The sequence below is a fragment of the Acinonyx jubatus genome, chromosome B2, assembly GCF_027475565.1.
Source record: "Acinonyx jubatus isolate Ajub_Pintada_27869175 chromosome B2, VMU_Ajub_asm_v1.0, whole genome shotgun sequence".
NCBI classification, from domain to species: domain Eukaryota; kingdom Metazoa; phylum Chordata; class Mammalia; order Carnivora; family Felidae; genus Acinonyx; species Acinonyx jubatus.
The window spans coordinates 115,888,970-115,915,057 of NC_069385.1; the positions used below are offsets into that span (position 1 = coordinate 115,888,970).

The window sequence follows — 26,088 nt, forward strand, 5'->3', positions numbered from 1 at the left end:
CGACATCTTCTCCAGCCTGTTACATTTTATTATATGCCACAAATAATGGTGAGAAACTTATTTCAGCATTGTTTTCCTCTACACAGTTTTCCTATGTAGATGCAGGATAAGGGAAGATTTATTTATTTATTTATTTATTAAAGAAAAATTTTTTTTTAACATTTATTTTTGAGAGAGAAACAGAGTGTGAGTGGAGGAGGGGCAGAGAGAGAGAGGGAGACACAGAATCTGAAGCAGGCTCCAGGCTCCGAGCTGTCAGCCCAGAGCCCGACGCGGGGCTCGAACCCATGGACTGTGAGATCATGACCTGAGTTGAAGTCGGCCGCTCAACCGACTGAACCACCCAGGCGCCCCTACAATGGAAGATTTGTAAAGCTCTAAACTTAGTTTCTGGTCACTCGAGATGCTCAATAAATACTCCCTTTTTATAGAGTAGATAATTTTTTCTTGTATATAATGTCCATTCCAAGCCACCAAATAAATGATTATCACACTGTTTTTTTCCCTTGAAAGGTATTGTTTGAACTTTGGCAAGATGTCCTTACTGCATTTTGAAAATTTGCATGGTGTACAAATACTTCTTAGTCACTTTGAGTATACTTTTATCATGAATCATTTTGCAACTGGTAACAATGTTCTATAGTCTTTCCCATGATTACAGAAAGAAAAAGGCATGAGTTACCTAAAAATGCCCCAGACCTCTGCTTATCCTGCTGTATTCCTTCAAAGAAAGTAGGCTCCTGGACTAGATTCATTTTTACTAAAGTACTAATTTTTCTTTATCATTCTTAAACATTGAAGTTGAATTGTATAATCCACAGATGTATACAAATTTTTTCTCCCATATCCTTAAAGCTTTGTATCCAGTCACTTACTTACTATATTTCCCATGGTTTGGTTTCTTTTTTCCTGTCTTCCCTTTTCTGAAGGGAGAAGGGATTTTTTTTTAATCTGCCTTGTGATCTGCAATTTCTTTTGTATTTGGAAAATTGTTTTGGTATAAGTCCTGTAATTCTCATACATTGAGAAGGAAAGAGACTGTTTTGTAATTGTCATTCTTATATCAGTATAATTTATATTTCCAATTTTGTAAACTATTAAGTTTCTGCTATTGCTGTGTTAGCTGTCATGTATCATTTATACGCACTGTAGTTATGTTTGGTCATACTAAGTTCATGTCCACTGTTGTCAAAGTGGAAATACCATGGCTGGGGTGTATTTATGTATTGCTTCTAGAATTGTAGCCATTGACGAACAGGAAACTGAAAGCTGAAAGTTCAGGAAATGTATTGTATTGAGACTTTGTGGAAAAAATATATATGATACTGAAATCCATGACCATTTGAAGCCTGAAAAATTTATATATGAGTTTAGTCAGAAACGAATATTATGGATTCTTGTAACAATGCTGTCAGATGCTTAAATATGATAATGGATGCAGTATGTGCATTGTGGGCCAGGAAAATTGTGCAATGCTAGAAAAAAATGCAACAGATTATTATATGTGTTCAACTATACGCTTTCAAGAAATAAAACAGCTGGCACATCTATCAAATTCTTCAAGGATGTCATGTTTTCAGAGAATTGCAGTCTGGGGTTTAGTTTAGTTCTTGGGAAGGGGAGGTCTCTATTTTACAAGGTAGCCCATTTTACTTTTAGGAAGTTCTGATGGGTAAGTTTTATTTTCTCAAGTTGAACTTTGTTTCCCTATAATTTATTAATATGTTCTGTATTTTCTTAGTGTTGAAAATAATTGACTAAAATGGCTTCAAAAGTTAAATGTATGTTAAGTTTTATTTTGTCATGTATTGTGGCATTTTAGGTGCCTCATAAAATACTACCATTGGAATCTTTATTTTTGAACTTATTTTGTAAATTTCTGTCAGAGGAGATGCGATTAACATATATGCCTGGAACCTGTATTTTCTGTTTCTATACATAGCTGTTTTAACAGGATGTGATTTATATGGCTTCAACATTCTATTTTTTGAGACAAGTAGGAAGTTTTAACATAGTGGAAGAGGACATTTTTCTAACAATTGTATTTTTGTTGCTGTTCCATTGTTGTATATTTCAACAAAAGAGGTAACTAATGACGATTTCACTGCCACATTAAATGAGAATCCTATTTTTTTTTTTTTACAATGTTCTTTGTAGGAATTTCAGCTGCATTATATGTACTTATAATCATTTTATAAGTACTTATAAATCATTTTAATGGTCTCATTAGAATTAGCCTCTTGTCAGGGTTGATTTTGGTTTATATCTGTTACGGTCACATGTTCACTTCCAAACTGTCGTGGCAGCCAAGGGGGTAGAAAGCAATGACTGGCAAAGATTGGGGATTGGTTCCACTCCAGGAGGTGGGGAACATGGTTCCCCGGTGGAAAGTCCCAGAATGCTGTTTCCAGCAGAGGAGGGGAGGAATGGACTTGGGGCTGACAAAACAAGGAGTCTCACCAAGGCCAGACCACACAGGGGCTGGGATGGAAGGTGAAAAAGTTGAACCGTGTGCGGTAGTTGCTCTTTTGTTGCAATAGATGTTTTTTTTCAAGAACAAGACCTTATTATACTTCTCACGTATATTATTATATTATCGAACTTCTTATGCAGTACGTGTTCATTGTACAAAAATCTAGAAACATGTATAAGTTAGTGACGAAAATTAATATTTCCTATAACATTTTTCCCTTCCTCAAATGTTCTTGATTTCTCTTCATTTAGCATCTAGGTTCCTTTTTTGTTTGTTTTTGAGAGAGAGAAAGTGCATGTACGTGCAGCATGGGTGTGGGGCAGAGGCAGAAGCAGAGGGAGAGAGAGAATCCCAAGCAGGCTCCCACGCTGTCATTGCACAGTCTGATGTGGGGCTCACACTTGAACTGTGCGATCGTGGCCTGAGCGGAAAGCGAGAAATCAGACACTTAACGGCTTAACTGACTGAGCCACTCAAGTGCTCCTAGGTTACTTTTTATTTATTTTAAAGTGTGCTTGTTGAACTGTTCTTTCTACAAATTGTGCTGCTAGTAACTTTTAGAATTAATTATGAAGGGAATAGGAGTCAATTTTTAAAACCTTTTTGTTTGATACAATTGCCCTATTAATTTGTATCTTTTTTGGGGGAACAACCATAGGCATAATGAGAACACAGACATGGAAGGCAGAGTGGCTTTTACAGGGGAAATGGGAAAAATGGAGACCAAAAGACCTTTTTATAAGCTCTTAGGGAGCATGGACTAGGTTTTTCTTGTTACTGTTCTGTCAGTATCATCAGGCACAGTGCTTGGCACATAGTAAGTGTTCCATAAATAATTGTTGAATGAAGGGATGAGTTTCTCATTAAGCATTTTGAGTAGTTCATATTTCTTGCACCATGGATAATCAAGATCAATTATATTCATCCAAAATTAAGAGCCTTTGCTGTCACAGCCTTTTCTTTCTCTTTAAAATTTATTATTAAGTATAATTGACATGCAATATTACATTAGTTTCAGGTATACAACATAGCGATTTGGCAGTTCTGTGCATTGCTCTGTGCCCTCCATGATAAGTGTAATCCCCATCTGTCCCCATACAAAGTTATGGTATTATTGACTATATTCCCTATGCTGTACTTTTTATCTGCATGCCTTACTTTGTAACTAGAATTTGTACCCCTTACTCCCCTTTACCTGTTTCACCCATTCTCCCACCCACCTGCTCTCTGGCAACCACCAGTTTGTTGTCTGTATTTAAGAGTCTTTTTTTGTGGGGCTTCTGGGTGGCTCAGTCAACTAAGTGTCCCAACTTCAGCTCAGGTCATGATCTCACGGTTAGTGAATTTGAGCCCTGCGCTGGGCTCTGTGCTGGCAGCTCAGAGCCCGGAGCCTGCTTTGGATTCTGTGTCTCCCTCTCTCTCAGCCCCTCCCCACTCATGCTCTGTCTCTCTCTCAAATAAACATTTAAAAAAAAGTCTTTTTTTTTTTTTGTTTCTTTTTTAAGTGAATATTAATACTGATTATTGTTTAAGAAGGTATGATTTGAAAAGATATATGCATCCCTGGGGCCAAATACGGAAGCAGCCTAAGTGTCCATCAAGAGATAAATGGATAAAGAAGGCATGATATACACGTGTGCGCGCGCCCACACACACACACACACACACACACACACACACACACACAAATATTTCTCGGCCATAAATCTTGCCGTTTGCAAGAACATGGATGGACCTAGAGAGTATTATAGTAAGTGAAATAAGTTAGAGAAAGACACATACTTATGATCTTACTTATGTGGAATCTAAAAAACAAAACAGAGACTCCTAAATACCAAGAACAAATGGTAGTTATCAGAAGGGAGGGGTGGGGGGATGGGCAAAAAGGTGAAGGGGATTAAGAGGCACAGACTTGTAGTTATAAAATAAATCAGGGGATGTAAAGGACAGCATAGAGAATATAGTCAATAACATTGTAGTAACTTTGTGTGGTGACAGGTGATAACTACTCATTGTGGTGAGCATTTCATAATGTATATAAATATCAAATCACTGTATTGTGAACCTGAAAGTAATATTGTATGTCAACTACACTTCAGTTAAATAAAAAAGGATATGTTTGTATGTATATATGTATACATACACATACACCCCCTAAAGTGAAAATCTCTTGTTTCTTTCCCTGAATCCCATTCCCAGAATTAGCTACTATTAGTGGTTTGTTATATTTCTTTTCAGATATTTTTTTGCATTCACAAATGTATATGCATTTTCTTTACACAAATAGAATAATAATATACATTCTGTTCTGTGATTTGCTTTTTTTTTTTTTTTTTCTCCCTTTAGGTCATTCTTAAACATCTTTACCTATCAGTTCATTTACAGCTGCTGCTTTATTTTTAGTTACTGTATAATATTCCATTGGTGGGGCTGTATAATAATAGTCCAGTAAGGAGGCTTCAGTTGTGTCATGTGTTTTTTTTTTAACTATTACAACTGTGTTGTGCTTAATGTCCTTTTGCATATAATTTTTCTTCTGTGAGAATATCTACAAGTAATTTCCTGTAAGTATTGCTGGGTTAAAGAATATTTTGCACTTAAACCTTTTATAGATACTGGCAAATTCACCTTTAAAATAATATTTACCACTTTGTACTTTCATTAAGGATATGGGGTGTTATTTACTGATAACTATACGTTTTCATTTTGCTGATTAAAAGTGTTCATCTTGAGAAAATGAATCCTTCTCATACTAATTTGAGATGTTCAGAAGATGATAGACTAATATATTCCTGTTGCCTGAGGTGATCAGTTGAAGTCAAGTGAAAGAAGGTGCTCTGTACTGTCTATAGACCTATTGTGTGCATTGCACTATTTGGCTATGGGAGATGAAGATGTTGGTTTTCTGGGGTTTTGTCTTAGAATGTGTAAGATAAACATTTATTAGTGACAGTCTGAAGGTGTAGAAGGCCCTGAGTGCTGGTTTGAGAAGTTTGGACCTGTGCTGGAGAACTATTTAAAGTCCTTGAGTTGGAATTGTACTGTGAGAGAGAGGCTTTACTGGCAGCATGTGTAGAATGAATGGAAGTGAGGGAGCAGGCTGGAAGTAGGCGGGCCAGCTGGAGAACTGTGGTAATTCGGGAAGGAAATGAAGAAAGCCCAGAACATGGTGATAGATGCGGATTTGGAAAGAAGGATAGTAGGAAACACAATGAGTATTTGGCAAGTCCTGTTGATTAAATGGAGAAAAAATATATTAAAGTTGTAAACCTAGGAGAATAGCCAGATAATACAGATGATGAAGTAAATAGAAAAGGGGATAATTTTGAAAAAGTTGGTTTTCTTTGAAAAGGTAGGGATATAAAAGGGTTCTACTTATAGTCAGGCAATTCGAGATCAAAACTGCAGAAGGGAAGGGGTGCCTGGATGGCTTGGTTAAGCAACTGACTTTGGCTCAGGTCATGATCTTGCGGTTCTTGGGTTCAAGCCCTGCATTAGGCTTTGTGCTGACAGCACAGATTCTGCTTTGGATTCTCTGTCTCCCTCTCTCTCTGCCTGTCCCTGCTCATGCTCTGTCTCAAAAATAAATAAACATTAAAAAAACTGCAGAAGGGAAGAGAGAGAAATTAGAAGTAGATTTGGTTATAATACAGGTAGTAGTTGGAATTAAGAGTGGTAAGTTCTGGTAAGATGCAGTTGACAGGGGAAGAGCAGTTGATTGAGAACTACATTTTGAAAAGGGGTACTCTCAATAATGGGAGATGGGATGAAAGAAAAATCAAGGAAAGAAGAAATTAATAATTGGGAGCAGGAAAAGAATCAGGATTTATATCTTCATATGATACAATACTTACCTGATGTTTTCCAGGCACATGCTGTGTTCTTCTTTTGGTAGTGATACCTCAGAAAATTTTAATGGTTATCTTAAAGATGGAGTTAATTTTATTCCTGAAGTTATACTTGAGTTTTGGTGTCGTATGCCTTGTTCCTTTTAGTTTCATAAAATCTTTTCATCTTAATATCTCTGGGTCCTAAACAAAAAAATACAGCTTATAGTTGGGTAAAGTCTATATACCTTGTACATTTTTCCCCCTCATTTTTAAGGTATTATTAGTCACCTGAGAGTGAATGAGTTTATCAGGTCTTTACTGAAAACAGCTTTTTCAGAAAGAGAGTGAAGGGGTGCACAAAAAGGCACTGAGCTCCTGGCCAGAGCAGCAGGCCAAGGAAGTGAGAGGAAAACAAAGCAGGGAGATGGGGCACAGGAGACCCAGTGCAACTCCTTTACAATCCAGCCGATGGGGCTCACTCAGCTAGCTGGAAGCAGGCCCCAGGGGCTAAGGTGCATAAATCCAGGCCTCAATGAGGGACATCACAGCCTTGAGCAGTTAATTGATGGTTTAGAAAAATGTTTCCTGGCTTTTGAAACTTGGCCAATAACCAGTGGTAAGAATCCATATATTTTTAGGACATAGTGTGAATTTAGAGTTTTTACTGTCGTAGTGCTTGTCAGGATGGAGCCTACTTACAGGAAATGATACAGTATCAAACAGGACTTCTGATACTATGTGAAATGGTTAGAGTTGCAGCCTCAGGAGTCATTCTACCTGATTTCAGTGTTCACCAGCAATATCGTGCCTCTTAATTTTACCACCTGGAAATGGCAAGAACAGTTCCTGTTTTGCACAGGGTTATTGAGAGAGGCTCCGTCATGGAACTTACCATTCTTACCATCACTGTGCAAGGTGGTAAGTGGAGGGGAAAAAAGGTAGGGCTGATTGCTGTAGTTACTTGTTCTTTTATATTAGGTAATAAAGAAGGCCTCTCTGGTAAGTATTTGAGCAGAGACCTACCTGAAGGAAGTCAGGGAGCCAACTATGCTGGGGGAGGAAGGAGTTCTAGACAGAGGAAGAGTGAGCGCAGAAGCCCTGCAGAGAGGCATGTTGGAGGCTGTAGCGAGAAGGCCAGTGTAGCAAAAACGGTGAGTGAGAGGAGGAGTAATAGGGAACAGTTTCAGAGATAGCCGCTGACCAGCATGCGGGGTGTTAAGTGCAAGAAGGACTTTGGATTTTGGATTTTGGATTTTATTCTGTGTGAGATGGGAAGCTGTTGGAGTGTTGCCAGAGTAATTTTTTTAAGCTAGTCTGATTGTCACTTCTTTGCTTCAGTTCTCTATTTCCTTTGGAATGAAGTTCACATGCTTTATTCTGGCACACACAGTCCTTCACAGTCAGCTTCTGCCTATTTAGTATCGTCGGCATCCTTTCCACATGTATCCTCCACTTTAGCCAAATTGGATTACATGCAGTTCCTTGGATGGGCCGTGATGATTCATGTCTTTGTGTCTTTCTGCATGTTATTTGCCCTTTGAGAAACTCTCCCCCTCAGCGCACATAGTCATTGGCTGTGTTTTGGAGGGTCCTCTTTGTGCTCCGAGGGCACTCTGTGCCTTGTTCTCTCACCTTTCCCTCTCCCCTAGCAACTTTGTACTCGAGCCACAGTCCTGGAATGTGCTGTGTTCTTTTCCCAGCCTTGATTTTGCTCTTGCCCCACACCCTTGCCACTTGAAATTAATGTCCATCCTTCAAGAACCAGCTGGAATACTGCCTTATTTTCCCTGCTTTATAAACCTCCATCTTTCCCCTGCCCTTACAAATATTTTGTAGCTCTCTCATACTTAATCAGTTATCTTGAATTGAAATGCTTCTTTGCCCCACCTCACCCCAAATCCTTGGCCTTGCTCCTTTCAGTTTCCATTGTGGCTCCCAGTATAGCGGCTTGCTCAGATTTTGCATTCAGTAGGTACTCATGGTGTACAGGATTCACAGCATAAGTAGAAAACTGTTGGGTTTCAAGATGCTGAAGGCAAAGCAGCAAAAATGAACAACCAAAGTGAGGCAGCTGTGAAATTAACCAAAAAAACTTACTGTGACATAATGTTGATGATGGTGTGGTTACCTTGGTTCTCTCCTATATTTACTATTGGCACCAAAAATTGGTGCACCCCTTTTGGAATGTAGTTTAGCAAAATGGATTCGAAAACATAAATGTTCATGGGTTTTGACCCAGTGACACCATTTCCAGAAACCATCTTGAGAAAATTATGTGGTGGTTGCTTTGGCAGCACGTATGCCAAAATTGGAACGAGAGGTGCCTGGGTGGCTCAGTTGTAAAGCGTCTGACTCTTGGTCTTGTTGGCTCAGGTCACGATCTCACGGTTTCGTGAGTTCGAGCCCCACGTTGGGCTCTGTGCTGGCAGCACGGAACCTGCTTGGATTCTCTCTCCCTCTCTTTGCCCCTTGCCCACTTCCCCTATTTCTGCCTCTCTCAAATAAATAAAATAAAACTTGAAAACAAAGTAAAATAAAGTAGAAATGATAGAGAAGATTAGTGTGGCCCCTGTGCAAAAATGACATGGAAATTCATGAAGCATTCCATATTTTTTGTAAGTTGTATCTCAATTAAAAAAAAAACAAAACTAAAAAAAAGGGGGGGATGCCTGGGTGGCTCGGTTGGTTGAGTGTCCACTTTTGATTTTGGCTTGGGTCCTGATCCCAGGGTCGTGAGATCCAGCCCTGCATTAGGCTCCACACTCAGCATGGAACCTGCTTGAGATTCTCTCTCCTTCTCTCTCTCTCTTTGTCCCTCCCCCACCCCTAAAATTAAAAAAAAAAAAAAAATTAAAAAAGGAAATAATACAAACCAGGATGACAGTTATAACTACTAATGTTTGAAAGTTTACTGTGTGACAGTCACCATGCCAAGCCCTTACTTAATTTAATTTTCAAAATTCCAAGAGGTGTGAATATTGTTAATCTCATGTGATAGATGGGAAAATTGAGGCACAAAGTAGTTGGGTGACTTGCCCAAGCAGCACTCATAGCTGCTATTGTTGTCAAGCCAGGGTTGCCACTAAAGCAGACTGTTAAGAATCCATACTCGTTGGGGCACCTGGATGGCTCAGTCGGTTAAACATCTGATTCTTGATTTTGGCTCAGGTCATGATCTCACTGCTTGTGAGATCGAACTTGCTTGGGATTCTGTTTCTCCCTCTCTCTCTGCCCCTCCCCTGCTTGCGCTTGTGCTCTCTCTCTCTCTCAAATAAACGTAAAAAATAAAATTAAAATCTTAAAAAAAAGGAATCCATACTTTCTCTCTCTCTTTTTTTTTTTTTTAAGATTTTATCTTTAAATCTCCACACCAACCTGGGCCTCGAACCCACAACCCTGAGATCAAGAGTCACACACTCCACCAACTGATCAGCCAGGCACACCAAAAATCCATACTCTTTTTAAAAATTTTATTTTTAAGTTTATTTATTTATTTTAAGAGAGGGAGGGAGAGGGAGCAAGTGAGAGCAGGGGAGGGGCAGAGAGAGAGAGAGAGAGAGCGAAAGAGCATCCCAAGCAGGCTCCACGCTGCCAGCGTGGAACCTGACATGGCACTCGATCTCACAAACTGTGAAATTATGACCTGAGCTGAAACCATGAGTCAGATGCTTGCTTATTAACCTTCTGAACCACCCAGGTGCCCCAAGAATCCATACTCTTAATTATTTAGTATGATAAATGCCTAGGCACAAAAATGTTCACAGCAGTGTTACATAAAATAGATACATTGGAAGAATGTATGTTAGGAGCTAATGTCCATTCAAGAAGATAATTTTTCTACCAGCTGTATTGAGATAAAATTCACATAGCCTGGTATTCACCTCTTTAAGGTGTGTTAATCAGTGGTTTCCAGTATATTTACAGAATTGTGGGGCACCTGGGTGGCTCCTCAGTTGAGCTTCCGACTTTGGCTCAGGTCATGATTTCACCATTCATGAGTTCGAGCCCTGCATCGGGCTTGCTGCTATCCGCACAGAGCCTGCTTCAGATTCTCTGTCCTCTTCTCTCTCTACCCTTTCCCCGCTCAAACTCTCTCTCCGAAAAATGATTAAACATTAAAATAAAAAGATTTCGACAATATATTCACAAAATTGTGCAACTATTACCATTATCCCACTTCAGAGCATTTTGTCACCCCCAAAAGAAATGTCACACCCGTTAGCAGTCACTCCTACTTCTAACCATTACTCTCAGTGACCACCATTCTACTTTCTGCCTCTATAGATTTGCCTGTTCTGGACATTTCATATCAATGGAATCATAGCATATATGGTATTTTTTTGTCTTGCTCTCACTTAGCATAGTATTTTCAAGATTTGTTCATGTAGCATATTATCAGTACTTTATTGCTTTTCATTGCTGAATGATATTGTGTTGCATGAATATACATTTTGTTTACCCATTCAGTAGTTAATGGATATTAGGATTGTTTCTACTCTTTGGCTAATATGAATAATGCTGTTATGAACATTGATGCATAAGGTTTTGTGTGGACATATGTTTTCATTTGTCTTAGAACTGTTGATCAGATGATAACTGTTTAACTTTTAGAGGAATTGCCACACTGTTTTCCAAAGCAGCTGTACCATTTTGCATTCCCACTAGCACTGCCTGAGGGTTCTACTTTTTCTACATTTTTGTTAGTGTTTGTTACAATCTTTTTTTCTAATAGCCATCCTATTGGGTATGGAGTGGTCTCTTACTGTGGCTTTGATTTGCATTTCCCTACTTTCCCTCAGCATCTTTTCATGTGATTATTTGCTATTTATGTATCTTCTTTGGAGGAAATGTGTATGTGAATACTTTGCCCATTTTTTTAACTTTTATTTTTCAAGTAATCTCTGTACCCATTGTGGCGCTCAAATTCATAACCCCGAGATCAAGAGTCACATGCTCCACAACTGAGCCAGCTAGGCACCCCTGCCCATTTTTTAATTGGGTTGTTTGTTTTCCTTATTACTGAGTTGTAGATTTTTTTTATTGAAGTATAGTTGACATTATATTAGTTTCAGGTGTACAATATAGTGATGTGAAAATTAGATACATTATGAAATGCTCACCATGGTAAGTGTAGTCCTATGTCACTAAATGAAGTTATTACACTATTATTGACTGTATTCCCTATGCTATGCTTTTCATCCCCATGACTTATTTATAACTGGAAGTCTGTACCTCTTAATCCCCTTCACCTATTTCACCTCTCTCCAACTCCCTCCCTTCTTGTAGCCATCAGGTTTTTTTCCTATATTTATGACTCTGTTTCTGTTTTGTTTTTTAGGTTCTCTATATAAGTGAAATCTGATGGTATTTATCTTTCTCTGTCTGACTTATTTAGCATAATATGCTCTAGGTCTATACATGTTGCGAATGCATGATTTCACTCTTTTGTGGCCGAGTAATATTCCATTGTGTACACACACCACATTTTCTTTAGCCATTCATGTATCGATGGACACTTGCATTGCTTCTGTATCTTGCCTGTTGTAAATGGTGCTTCAGTAAACATAGGAGTGCCAGTATGCTTTTCATTTAGTGTTTTCTTTGATTAAATATCCAGAAATGGAATTACTGGGTCATATGGTATTTCTACTTGCAATTTTTTGAGGAGCCTACATACTGTTTTCTGTAGTGGTTGCACCAATTTCCATTCCCAACAACTAATGCAAGGAAGTTCCCTTTTCTCCACATTGTTGCCAACAGTTGTTATTTCTTATCTTTTTGATAATAGCCATTTTGACAGGTGTTAGTTAATATCTCATTGTGGTTTTAATTTGAATTTCCTTGATAAGTGATGCTAAGCATCTTTTCATGTACTTGTTGGCCGCCTATATGTCCTCTTTGGGAAAATATCTGTTTAGGTCCTCTGCCCAGGTTTTAATCAGATTGTCTTTTGGTGTTGAGTTGTATGAGTTCTTTATATATTTTGCATTAATATATTTTGGATATATCATCAGCAGATATCTTCTCCCATTCAGTAGGTTGCCTTATTGTTTTGTTGTTGGTTTCCTTCACTGTGGAAAAGCTTTATAGTATGATATCCCAGTTTTGTTTTGTTTTGTGTTTTGCTTTTGTTTTCCTTGTCTGGGGAGACATCTATAAAACAAGTTACTAAGGCCAGTGTCTAAGAGTTTACTGCCTGTGTTTTCTTTTAGAAGTTTTATAGTTTCAGGTCTTACATTTAGATCTTTAATACATTTTGAGTTTCTTTTTGTATGTGGTGTAAAAAAGTGGTCCAGTTTCATTCTTTTGTATGTAGCTGCCCAGTTTTCTCAACGCCATTTATTGGAAGAGATGGTCTTTTCCCCATTGTATATTTTTGCCTCTTTTGTCATAGATTCATTGTACCATAGAACCTTGGGTTTATTTCTGGGCTTTTTATCCTGTTCCATTGATCTGTGTGTCTCCTTTTGTGCCAGTACCATACTGTTTTGATTACTATTGCTTTGTAGTATAGTTTGAAATCTGGGATTGTAATACCTCCAGCTTTGTTCCTCTTTCTCAAAATTACTTTGGCTAATTGGGGTCTCTTGTGGTTCTATACACATTTTAGGATTTTTCTAGTTCTGTGAAAAATGCCATTGGTATTTTGATAGGGATTGTATTGAATCTGTGGATTGGTTTGGGTAGTATGGACATTTTAATAATACTAATTCTTACGATCCATGGGCATGGTATATAACTTTTTAATTTATTTATGTTGTCTTCATTTTTTTTTCCAGCAATATCTTGCAGTTTTTTTAGAGTACAGATCTTTCACCTTCTTTGTTAAATTTATTCCTAGGTATGTTCTTATTTTTGATGCAACTATTTTCTTAATATCTTTTTCTGATAGTTTGTTATTAGTTTATAGAAATACAACTGATTTCCATATGTTGGTTTTGTATCTTGCTATTTTTACTGAATTCATTTATTATTTCTAATAATTTTTTGGTGGAGTCTTTAAGGTTTTCTGTATATAGGATCATGTCATCTGCAAATAGTGACAGTTTAACTTGTTTCTTACCAGTTTGGAGGCTTTTTATTTCTTTTTCTTGTCTGATTACTGTGGCTAGGACTTCCAGTACTATGGTGAATAAAAGTGGTGAAAGTGGGCATCCTTCTTCCTGATCTTAGAGGAAAAGCTTTCAGCTTTTCACTGTTGAGTATGATGTTAGTTGTGGGTTTGTCATGTATGGCCTTTATTATGTTGAGCTGTATTTCTTCTCTACCCACATTGTTGAATGGAATTTTCCATCATGAATGGAATTTTGTCAAATATTTTTCTTTTTTTAAGGACTTTTTTGAAGTTTATTTTGAGAGAGAGAAAGAAAAAATGAGAATGGGGGAGGGGCAAAGAGACAGGAAGAGAAAGGATCCCAAGTGGGCTCCATGCTGAGTGTGGAGCTTGACGCAGGTCTTGATCCCATGATGCTGGGATCTTGACCTGAGCAAAATCAAGAGTCAGACCCTTAACTGACTGGGCCACCCAGGCGGCCTCGTCAAATACTTTCTCTGCATCTGTTGAGATGATCTTGGTTTTTATTTGTCATTTTGTTAACATGGTGTATTATGTTGATTGATTTGCATGTATTGAACCATCCTTGCATTACTGGATTAAATCCCACTTGTAGTGGTGAATGATCCTTTTAATGTGTTTTTGAGTTTGGTTTGCTAATATTTTGTTGAGGGTCTTTACATCTATGTTCATTAAGGTATTCTGTAAGTTTTTTGGGGGTAGGGTAGTGTCTTTGGTTTTGTATCAGGGTAATTGCTGGCCTTATAAAATGAATCTGAAAGCATTCTTTCCTTCTTTCCTTTTCTATTTTTTTTTTTTTTTTTTTTTGGAATAGTTTGAGAAGGATAGAGTTTTTAACGTATATGTTTTGGTAGAATTCACTTGTGAAGCCATCTGGTCGTAGACTTTTGTTGTGGAGAGTGTTTTGATTACTGATTGAATTTTGTTCCTAAGAATTGGTCCGTTCAGATTTTCTGTTTCTTCTTGATTCAGTCTTGGAAGAAGGTATGTTTCTAAGAATTTATCCACTTCTTCCGGGTTGTTCAATTTGTTGGCATATAATTTTTTGTTGTAGTGTTTTATAATCCTTTGTATTTTTATGGTCTCGTTTGTAACTTCTCTTCCATTTTTTTGTTTTATTTGGGTTCTCATTTTTTCTTGAAGAGTCTGACTAAAGATTTGTCAATTTTAATCTTGTCAATAAACCAACTTAGTTTCATTGATCTTTTCTGTTGTTTTTTAAGCCTGTATTTCATTTATTTCCACGCTGGTCTTTATTGTTTTCTTCCTTCTACTACCTTTAGTCTTTATTCTCTCTTTTTTTTTTAAATTTTTTTTTTTACTTATTTTTGAGAGAGAGAGAGAGAGAGAGGGAGACAGACAACATAGCATGAGCAGGGGAGAGGCAGAGATTGGTGGAGACACAGAATCCAAAGCAGACTCCAGGCTCTGAGCTGTCAGCACAAAGCCTGATGTGGGGCTCAAACTCATGAACCGTGAGACCATGACCTGAGCTGGAGTGGGACGCTTAACCAACTGAGCCACCCAGGCGCCCCGTATTCTCTTTCTAGTTCATTTTGGTGTAAGATTAGATTGTTTATTTGAGATTTTTCTTGTTTCTTGAGGTAGGCCTGTATCACATAAACTTTCCTCTAAGAATTGCTTTTGCTGTATCCCAAAGATTTTGAACCATTGTGTTTCCATTTTCATTTGTCTCCAGTTATTTTTCCTCCTTGATTTAATTTGACCCATTGGTTGGTTGTAGCATGTTTTTTAGGCTCCACATGTTTTGTGTTTTTTCCAGTTTTTTTCTTGTAATTGATTTCTAGTTTTATACTGTTGTGGTTGGAAAAGATGTTTAGTATGATTTAAGTCTTCTTAAATTTATTGAAACCTGTTTCATGGCCTAACATGTGATCTATCCTGAAAATGTTCCATCTGTGCTTGAAAAGAATGTGTATTCTGCTGTTTTTGGATGGAATGTTCTGTATATATCTGTTCAAAGTCCATCTGGTCTAATGTGTTGTTCAAAGCCAGTGTTTACTCACTGATTTTTTTTGCCTGGATGATCTATCCATTGATGTAAGTAGGGTGTTAACATCTCCTACTGTTGTTGTATTCCTGTCAATTTCTCCCTTTGTGTCTGTCAATATTTGCTTTATATATTTAGGTGCCTCTATGTGGGGTGCATAGATATTTACAATTGTCATATCCTCTTATCAGATCAATCCCTTTATCATTATGTAATGCCTTTCTTTGTATCTTCTTATAGTCTTTGTTTTAAAGTCTGTTTGTTCTGATATAAGTATTGCTGTCTCAGTTTTTTTTTTCCCACTTCCATTTACATGGAATACCTTTATATCTCTTCACTTGCAGTCTTTTTTTAGTTCTGAGGTGAGTCTCTTGTAGACAGCATATAGGTGGATCTTGTTTATTCTGTCACCCTCTTTCTTTTGATTGGAACATTTAATCCATTTACATTTAAAGTTATTGATGGGTATGTATTTATTGCCATTTTGTCCATTGTTTTTTGGTCGTTTTTGTGGTTCTCTGTTCATTTCTTCTTTTGCTCTCTTCCTTTGTGATTTGTTGACTTTCTTTGGTGTTATGTTTGGATTCCTTTCTCTTTATTTTATTTTATTTTTTGGTATATATATATATATATACATATATATATATATATATATACACACACATATATACGTTTTACAGGTTTTTGGTTTGTGGTTACCATGAGGTTCATATGTAACGATCTATGTATATGACAGTATTGATTAAATTGATGGTCACTTAAGTTTGAACACATTCTAAAAGCACTACATATTTACTTCCCTGTCCATGTTTTCTGTCTGATATTTTATTTTTAGATAATATTTTTTAAAATTTCTTTTTATGATGTTTATTTTTGAAAGAGAGACAAGAGTGTGAGCAGGGGAGGGGCAGAGAGCGAGGGAGACACAGAAGCTGAAGCAGGCTCCGGGCTCTGAGCTGTCAGCACAGAGCCGGACGCGGGGCTCGAACTCAGGAACCATGAGATCGACCTGAGCAGAAGTTGGATGCTTCACCGACTGAGCCACCCAAGCGCCCCTACATTATATTTTTAAATAACTTTTTATAATTTTACTAATTTTGTCTTTTAAACTTCATACTATTTTTATAAGTGATCTACTTTTTACAGTGTGTTTGCTTTTACCAGTAAAATATTTTCCTTTCATAATTTTCTTTTTAGTTATGCCCTTTTCTTTTCCACTTAAAGAATTCATTTAATTTTTTTTTTAATTTTTTTTTAATGTTTATTTATTTTTGAGACAGAGAGAGACAGAGCATGAACGGGGGAGGGGCAGAGAGAAAGGGAGACACAGAATCGGAAACAGGCTCCAGGCTCCGAGCCATCAGCCCAGAGCCCGACGCGGGGCTCGAACTCACGGACCGCGAGATCGTGACCTGGCTGAAGTCGGCCGCTTAACCGACTGAGCCACCCAGGCGCCCTTTAAAGAATTCATTTTAATGTGAGGCTGGTTTAGTGGTGGTAAACACCCTTACCTTTTGTTGTCTAGGAAACTCTTTATTTCTCCTTCAATTCTGAATGATAACCTTGTCAGGTAGAATATTTTGGCTTTAGGTTTTTTCCTTTCAGTACTTTGAATATATCATGCCACTCCCTTCTGGCTTGAAAGTTTTCTGCTGGGAAATCAGCTGACAGTCTTATGGAGTTTCCCTTGTATGTAACTGTTTGCTTTTCTATTGCTGCTTTAAAGATTTTCTTTAACTTTTGCTATTTTAATTATTATCTGTCTTGGTGTGGATCTCCTTGGGTTCATCTTGTTTGGGGCCTCTTTCATTCCTGGACTTGGATGTCTGTTTCTTTTCCCAGGTTAGGGAAGTTTTTAGCTATTATGTCTTCAAGTAAGTTTTCTACCCCTTTCTTGGACCCCTGTTATGTGAATGCTAATATGCTTGATGCTGTCACAGAGTTCTCTTTAACTTACTTTCATTAAAGAAAAAATATCTTTTTCCTTTTGCTGTTCAGTTTGGTTGTTTTCCACTTTCCCGTCTTCTAGATCTCTCATCCATTCTTCTGCATCTTTTAATTTGTTGATTCTCTCTAGTGTATTTTTCATTTCAGTTATTGTATTTAGCTCTGACTGGTTCTTTTTTATATTTTTTATTTTGTTGTTGAAGTTCTCACTGAGTTCATTCACTCTTCTTTCAAGTCCGGTGAGTCTGTTTATGACCATTACTTTGAGCTCTTTATCAGCAGATTGCTTACTTCTGTTTCATTTATTTTTTCTGGGGTTTTGTCCTTTCATTTTGAACATATTTCTCTGTCCCTTCATTTTGTCTGAATCTCTGTTTGTTTCTGTGTATTAGGTAGGTCAACTATATCTCCTGCTCTGAAAGTAAATGGCCTTATGTAGAAGATATCCTGTAGTGTCCATCAGTGCAGCAGCCCCCCACCCACCCCGTCACTGTAACCAGCTGTTCTAAAGGTGTCCCCTGTGTTAGTAGTGTGCGCTCATCTATTGTGGATGGGCTGTGACTGCTGTGGGCATGCTGGTGGACAGGGCTGGCCCTCAGTTCGGCTGTCAGCAGCGACGGGCTGCAATCTCTGGCAGGGTACTGGTTGACAGAGTGTGCCTCCTGTGTGGTTACAGCTGTAGTTTTGGGATGTGCTGGTGGGTGGAACGAGCCCTCAGCCCTGCTGTCTTCAATAACTGGCTTCTACCTCTGGGTGCACTGGTGGGCAGGCCTCCCCCCCGCCCCGCCTTTATTCCCACGGCTAGCCCAGAGACCCTGCTATAGCTAGTATGGGCATGCTGGTGCATGGGGCTAGCTTCCTCACTCTTCAGGGCAGAAGTCTGGAGGGGTGCTTAGAGGGTTGCCTCTTAGCTTAGGGCTGCCCGCCAGGTATGGCAGAGTAGTAGTTGCTCCGCAGGAATGTCGGTCGTGACTGAGACTGCCCTTCAGGTGTGGTACGGTGGAATCCACTTTGGAGGGGAGCCTGCCAGGTGGGGCAGGTCTACAGGGGAATGCTAGGGCTGGGCTAGCACGCTTGCAAGGTAGGTAGAGAGTGTCAAAACTGGCTCCCACAAGTGTCTGGCCAGCTAAGCTGAAGGAGGGCAAGAAATGTGGGACCCTTCAGACTTCTGTTTTCCAGGAAGGTTCCTGCAGATTCCTGCCCTCTCCAGCACATGTTCTAACAATTAGTAAATCTCCTTCACTTAAAACCCAGGTACTTTCCAAACTCTGCTTCTGTGCTGGGTCTTAGACTGGGTGATAGTAGTACCATGGCCCTTTAGTAGAGGAGTCTTGGTTTCCTGTGGCCCTGTGATTCTCCAAGAAATAAGACCCCCTGATTTTCAGAGCCAGATGTTACGGGGTCTCATCCTTCCCATGCAGGTCCCAGGGCTGGTGGTGCCCATTGTGGGGCTTGGTCTCCTGGCTCCTTCATGCCTGTGATATCCCTCCCGCGGTGGGTTGCAGCCCTGGGGGTTTTGGTTCACCACTTGTGTCTCTGCCCCTCCTCTCCTTGATGTGGTCTTCTCCTTAAGTTTTCGACTGTTGAAGATCTGTTCTGCCAGTCTTCACATCATTTTTACTGTGAGTTTTATCACATGGAATTGTTACCTCGGTGTGTCCGTGATCGGAGGTGAGCTCAGGATCTTCCTACTCTGCCTTCTTTCCCATCTCTCTTAGGAGTTAAAGTATTCTAGATATCAATCCTGTTATCAGATAAGTGATTGGGAAGATTTTCATCCCATCCTGTGTGACGTCTTTTCGCTTTCTTCATGGTGTTCTTTGAAGCACAGAAGTTTTTAATTTTCATGAAGTCTCTTCTGTTTTTTGTTGTTGCTTGTGCTTTCACTTTCACATAAGGCACCATTGCCTAATTCATGCTCCGTGAAGATTTACAATCCCCATGCTTTCTTCTAGGAGGTAGATAGTTTTAGCTCTTAAATTGCTGTCATTGATCCATTTTGAGTTACTTTTTGTATGTGGTATGAGGTACGGTAGTCACACTTTGTCATTTTTGCTTTTGGAGATCTAGCTGTCCCATTTGTTGAAAAGACTTGTTTCCCCCACTGAATTGTCACGGCAACTATTTTGAAAATATAAGTTGAGGGGCGCCTGGGTGGCTCAGTCGGTTGAGCGCCCGACTTCAGCTCAGGTCATGATCTCGTGGTCCATGAGTTCGAGCCCTGCGTCGGGTTCTGTGCTGACAGCTGAGAGCCTGGAGCCTGCTTCAGGTTCTGTGTCTCCCTCTCTCTGCCCCTCCCCCGTTCATGCTCTGTCTCTCTCTGTCTCAGAAGTAAATAAACATCAAAAAAATTTTTTAATAAAAAAAAAAATACAAGTTGAACATAAATGTAAGAGTTTATTTCTCAGCTTTCAGTTCCATCCCATAGATTGATGTCTGTCCTTATTTCTGCTACCACACTGTCTTGATGTTGGAGCTTTTGTAGTTAAGGTTTGGAACCATGAAGTGTGAGTTCTCTCAGCTTTGTTCTTCTCAAGGTTGTTTTGGCTATTTTACTCAGTTTTTGCCGTGAACCTACGACTGCTCTAAAAAATAATATCTGTTTAAAAGAAGGTACCCTTCTACTGTAATATTGGGATTATGATTTTTTTCCTCTTTATTTCTGAAACTTTCTGTAATATATAACTGTATTAAATTTTATAATTTTAACTCAGTTTTGGCTAATAGAATAACCTTTTAACTCAAGAGGCAACTCTTGGCTCTGTAGATAAAAAACCAAGTTAACTTAACTTTCCAGGAAGAATGTGTGAAGGTGAGGAGCTGGGATTTAAGGTTATGGTTAGAATGAGCCAGTCTCAGATTTAATATTCAGCTTTTTTAAAAAATTAATTTATTTATTTTGAGAGAGAGAGTTCACAAACCAGGGAGTGACAGAGAGAGGCGGGGAGAGGGAGAGACAGAGAGAGGCGGGGAGAAGGAGAGAATCCCAAGCAGACTCCGCGTTGTGTTCGAACTCATGAACTATGAGATCATGACCAGAGCTGAAATCAAGAGTTGGATGCTTAACTGACAAGCCACCCAGGTGCCCCCAGTATTCAGCTTCTTGATTAATTCTCCTTTCTTTTTCCAGTTAGCTTTCTTCAGTTTCTTCTCTGCTTTCTCACTCTCCATTAAAAGCCCTCCCTTGCACCCCAGCTTAGAACTTTACTCAGAACTTTTAGGTGAAATTTTGGGAATCTGGCCACTTTGTATAATTGACATTGATAACTGGAATGAGTGACAGATGAGTAGCATGAAGGCAAGGCTCCCAATAATCCAGTCTGAGCCACAGATGCCACTTTGGAAAGTAAGAAGGGGAGCAGGGGGAAGGAGGTCATCCAAGCAGCACTCATAATTGCCTTCTCTGCCCCTTTGTGTTTTGTCTGTTTCTTTTGCATCTATGTATGTTGTTTTCTTGTGACACTGTATGCTTTTTAAGGGCAGATATCTACAAGTGGTGCTAGAACTGGTTACAAGTTTAAATAGACAAAAGAGGGGCATCTGGGTGGCTCAGTCGGTTGGGCATCCGACTTCGGCTTAGGTTGTGATCTTGTGATTCATGGGTTCGAGCCCTGCTTTGGGCTCTGTGCTGACAGCTCAGAGCCTGGAGCCTGCTTCTGATTCTGTGTCTCCCTCTCTCTCTGCCCCTCCCCCGCTCATGCTCTCTTTCTCTCAAAAATAAATAAAATTTTAAAAAAGTAAAGTAAATAGACACAGAGAAGCAAGCCATATGATTTGGTGACAGACTGCTGTTCATATGTTGCTTGTAGGTCCTTCTGCAGCATGTGTGTGTTCTTTTTTTTTAAGTTTCTTTATTTTTGAGACAGAGAGAGACAGAGCATGAACGGGGGAGGGTCAGAGAGAGAGGGAGACACAGAATCTGAAGCAGGCTCCAGGCTCTGAGCCATCAGCCCAGAGCCGGACGCGGGGCTCGAAATCACGGACCGTGAGATTGTGACCTGAGCTGAAGTTGGACGCTTAACTGACTGAGCCACCCAGGCGCCCCAACATGTGTGTGTTCTAAATAGGGAGTTTTCTTGGGGCGCCTGGGTGGCTCATTCGGTTGAGCGTCCGACTTCAGCTCAGGTCATGATCTCGTGGTCTGAGTTCGAGCCCTGCATAGGGCTCTGTGCTGATAGTTCAGAGCCTGGAGCCTGCTTCGGATTCTGTGTCTCCCTCTCTCTGCCCCTCCCCCACTCATGCGCTGTCTGTCTGTCTCTCTGTCAAAAATAAATAAGCATTAAAAAAAATTTAAATAGGGAGTTTTCTTTCCACTTTAAGCAATATTAAAATCTCAGTATATTGAGATACATTATTGTATCTCATATTGCATCAATGCAGAATATTGAGATTTTGCATATTGTCCATTTGAGGTTTGTTTTAAAACAAAAGCAAGTTTTATACCAATGTCAACCACAAGCTAACTTTTGTAGCATTATGACTTTCAAGTATTAAGGTGATTTTCACTGTGTATTTTTCAGTTGAATTAATCAAAAGAAGGGGATTTTTCTTTTATTTTAGATTTCTTTTTAATGTTTATTTATTTTGAGAGAGAAATAGAGAGCAAGCAGGGGAGAGGCAGAGAGAGGGAGACAGAGAATCCCAAGCAGGCTGCACACTGTTAGCTCAGAGTCCTATGCAGGACTTGAACTCACAAACCATGAGATCATGACCTGAGCCAAAACCACGAGTCAGGCACTTAACCATCTGAGCCACCCAGGGGTCCCCTAATTTAGAGTTTTTTAATTGTGGTATATTAATGGCCTTTATAAATGTAAAGTTACACTTTTTTATTCTTGGAATGTTTAAAACGATCATTTCTTAATAGATTAAAGGAAAAAAGAGACTGCAATTACCCAGATTTCCAGAAATTTTCATAGTTTTGGCTGATAAAGTACCTGCCATTTTTGGAGGTAGATTCATTTATCAGTTACAGGCTTTTTTTTTTTTTTTAAGTTTATTTATTTTGAGAGGGGGAGGGGCAGAAAGAGAGAGAGAGAGAGGGAGAATCCCAAGCAGGCTCTGCACTGCCAGCACAGCCTAATGCAGGGCTCTTTCCCACAAATCACAAAATCATTATCTGAGCTGAAACCAAGAGCTGGATGCTTTACTGACTGATCCACCCAGGCACCCCTCAGTTACAGGCTTTGACTTTTTTAATGTCATGAAAAACCTATACCCTTCAAATTTCAGACTCAAAATCTGTTCTAAACAGTGTTTATCACTTTTTCTCCTACTTGAAACTCCATTCATAATTCTTGTGGTTTGTTGTTTCTCTTTTTCTTCCTTCCTTCCTGTTCTTTCTTTCTTTCCTTTAGCTGTGTATCTTCCTTTTTCTGGCTTGACAATGTACTCATAGACTTGTGCTTCTGGCCAAGATGGATTAACAGAGATTGATTTACTCTAACAAACAAAAAAAAAAAACCCAGAAAAAATATATGAAGTTTGAAACACTGGACAACAGTCAGCATAAGACAGTGATCACCAAGAAACCAGAAACAGATGAGGCCTACAGTTAGTTATCCTAGCGTACTACCTGGAGAGAGTTTCCAGGCTACAGTGTAAGGAAGTTGGTGGGGGGCCGGTGGGGGGGGGGGGGCGTTCCCATGCAGAGCCCAGCAGTCTCCTTGAGTTTAGGTGATAGCTGGAGGCCAGTGAGGCCAAAGGTGGCTACATTTTGGAAAAGAAAGAGCTGCACAAAGAACTCCCAGGTCTGCAGAGTCCCCCTTAAGTCTTCAGATGAGTACTGATCAGTTGTGTTTTATGGAAGCTACCCAAAGTCAAGAACAGACCACCCAAAATGATTAGAGGGAGTAATCTGATTCTTTCTTATGTTGTGTTCCCACCAGCCAGAGAGGAAGATATAAGTCATAGGATATTGGGTAGAATACTTAGAAAGGTATTGCCTCTGCAGTAGGGCAAATGTAGCCCTAAACTAAAGACTCTGGTCCCATCTAACAAAGCTTAAAAAAAAAAAAAAACCTCAGCAGGATGAAGCTATTTCCAAGTAGTTTAACTGCATCCCAGAACAAAGCTTAATATTTATAAGTATACAAAAATATCTAGTACTCACCAAGGTAAAATTTACATTTGGCTTCCAGTGGAAAATATCAGACTTGGAATGAAACAGAAAATACAGCCCCTGAGAAGGAAAATCAGTAAGTAGAAACAGAGACACAGATGATTGAGTTAGTGGAGAAAGATATTAAAACATTTATTATGACTGTATTCCATATTTTCAAGGCAGTATAGGAGAGATTGAGAATGTCTAATACAGATATATAGCATATTTAAATACTTTATTTAATTTTTTTAATGTTTATTTTTGAGACAGAGAAAGAGTATGAACAGGGGAGGGGCAGAGAGAGGGAGACACAGAATCCAAAGCAGGTTCCAGGCTCTCCGCTGTCAGCACAGAGCCCGACGTGGGGTTGGAACTCACGAACTGTGAGATCATGACCTGAGCCAAAGTTCAATGCTCAACCGACTGAGCCACCCACGCACCCCTCAGACAAACTAGATTTTAGAGCAGAGAATAAATAGTACCAGGAATAAAGAAGGCCGTTTCATAGTGATAAAGTGGTCAGTTCAAAAAGAATTAATAGTCCTAAATATTTTTGTACCTAATAAGCTTCAAAATACATGAATCAGAAACTGATAGAACTGAAAGGAGAAACAGGTGTGCAATTATAGTTGGGCATTTCAGCACCTTACCCATTCAATTGATAGATAGAACAAGAAGACAAAATATCAGTAATGAGTTAGAAGGTTTAAACGTTATCAGCCAGTTGACCTAATTGACATTTATTTGACATCTACCTAGTACAGCAGAATATACATTTTTCTCAATTACACATACAAGATTTATCAATATAGACCACATTTTTGTCCCTAGAGTAGTGTGAATAAATTTAAAAATACTTACATCATAAAAAAATAAGTCATCTGACCAGCAGGGAATTAAATTTTAAATTGATAACAGAAAACTGTCTTTTCCAGAACCCTAAATATTTGGAAACTAATTAAGAAACTCATGGGTCAAAGGGAAAAAAAAAAAATCAAACATGAATTCAGAAAGTATTTTGTACTGGATGGAAATGAAAACAGTGTGTCAAAATTTGCAGGAAGTAGCTAATACAAGTGCTAGGAGGAAAATATTATGTCTGTGTTAGAGGAGTGAGGTTGCAAATCAATGTCTTGAGCTTCCACCTTAAGACACTAGAAAAAGAAGAGAAAATTAAACCCAAAGTAAGCAGAAGAAATGAATTAGTGCTAAAAGCCAAAACTAGTGAAATATAAAGTCCGTGAAATCAAAAGCTGGCTCTTTGAGAAGACCAGTAAAATTGATAAACCTCCAGTCTGATGGATCAGGCAAAAGTGAAGACGTAAGTCACCAGTATCAGGAAGAAAAGAGTTGGCAAAGCTGTAGATCCTATAGTTACTAAAAGGATAAATACGACAATGGCATTAATTATTTTATGGCAGTGTATTAGACAGATGAAATAGGCAAATTCCTTGAAAAAGACAAAATATCAAAGATTACTCAAGAAGAAACAAGCAACCTGAATAATCCTTTATCTATTAAAGACATTAAATCCCCCCAAATAAAACTCTGGGCCCAGATACTTTCCCTGATGAATTCTACCAAACATTTTGAGAAGTCATAATACCAGTTTTAAACAAATTCCTCCATAAAATTGATGAAGAGGGAATATTTCATAACTTGTTCTTTGATACTAGTATTATCCTGATATTAAAAGCAGACATGGGTGGGTACCCTGGCTAGCTCAGTTGGTAGAGCATGTGACTCTTGATCTTGGGGTTGTAAATTCAAGCCCCACATTGGGTGTAGAGATTGCTTAAAAAATTAAATACCAAATAATAAATCCATCCATCCAAATACATTGCAAGAAAAAAAATTATAGACTGATCTCTCTTATGAGCATAGTCGTAAGATTCTTAACAAAATTTTAGCAAATTGACTCCAACAACATATAAGGTAGATAAAACACGGTGACCAAATGAGATTTGTCCCAGGCATGCAAACAGTAATCCCTCATTATTTGTGGTTTCACTTCCCATGATTTTAGTTACCTGTGGCCAGTTGGAATCTGGAAGCATACGGTTCTCCTGATGTATACCTTAGAAGGTCAATAGTAGCATAACACTACATCACAATGCCTTTATCATTCACCTGCCTTCATCTCATTGTATAAGCATTTTATCTCCCATCTTCCCAAGAAAAAGGGCAAATACAGTTCAATTAAGATGTTTCTGGTGTGTGCGTGCCTGGGTGGGTCAGTTGGTTAAGCTTCTGACTTCAGCTCAGGTCATGATCTCATGGTTCATGAGTTTGAGCCCCGTGTCAAGCTCTGTGCTGATAGCTCAGAATCTTGAGCCTGCTTTAAATCTGTGTCTCCCTCTCTCTCTGCCCCTCCCCCTCTCACACTCTGTCTCTCTCTCAAAAATAAATAAACTTTAAAAAAAAAAGATATTTTGGGAAAGAGACCATATTCACGTAGCTTTTTTTTTCTTTTTCTTTCTTTTTCTTTCTTTTTTTAAAGAGAGCAAGAGACAGCATGACAGGGGAAGGGCAGAGAGTGAGGGAGCGAGATGATCCCAAGCAGGCTCCACACTCAGCACACACGGAGCCTGACATGGGTCTCGAACTCACAAAACTGAGATCATTACCTGAGCTGAAATCAGGAGTCGG

The 26,088-nt window shown here is 38.9% G+C and overlaps 1 protein-coding gene and 1 pseudogene across 7 annotated transcripts in view; both read left to right on the plus strand.

Moving 5' to 3' along the window:
- FKBP5 (FKBP prolyl isomerase 5) overlaps positions 1-26,088 on the plus strand; it is a 117,805-nt gene that overhangs the window by 13,813 nt on the left and 77,904 nt on the right. The window lies entirely within an intron of this gene.
- On the plus strand, positions 8,820-8,917 carry LOC113598962 (uncharacterized; annotated as a pseudogene).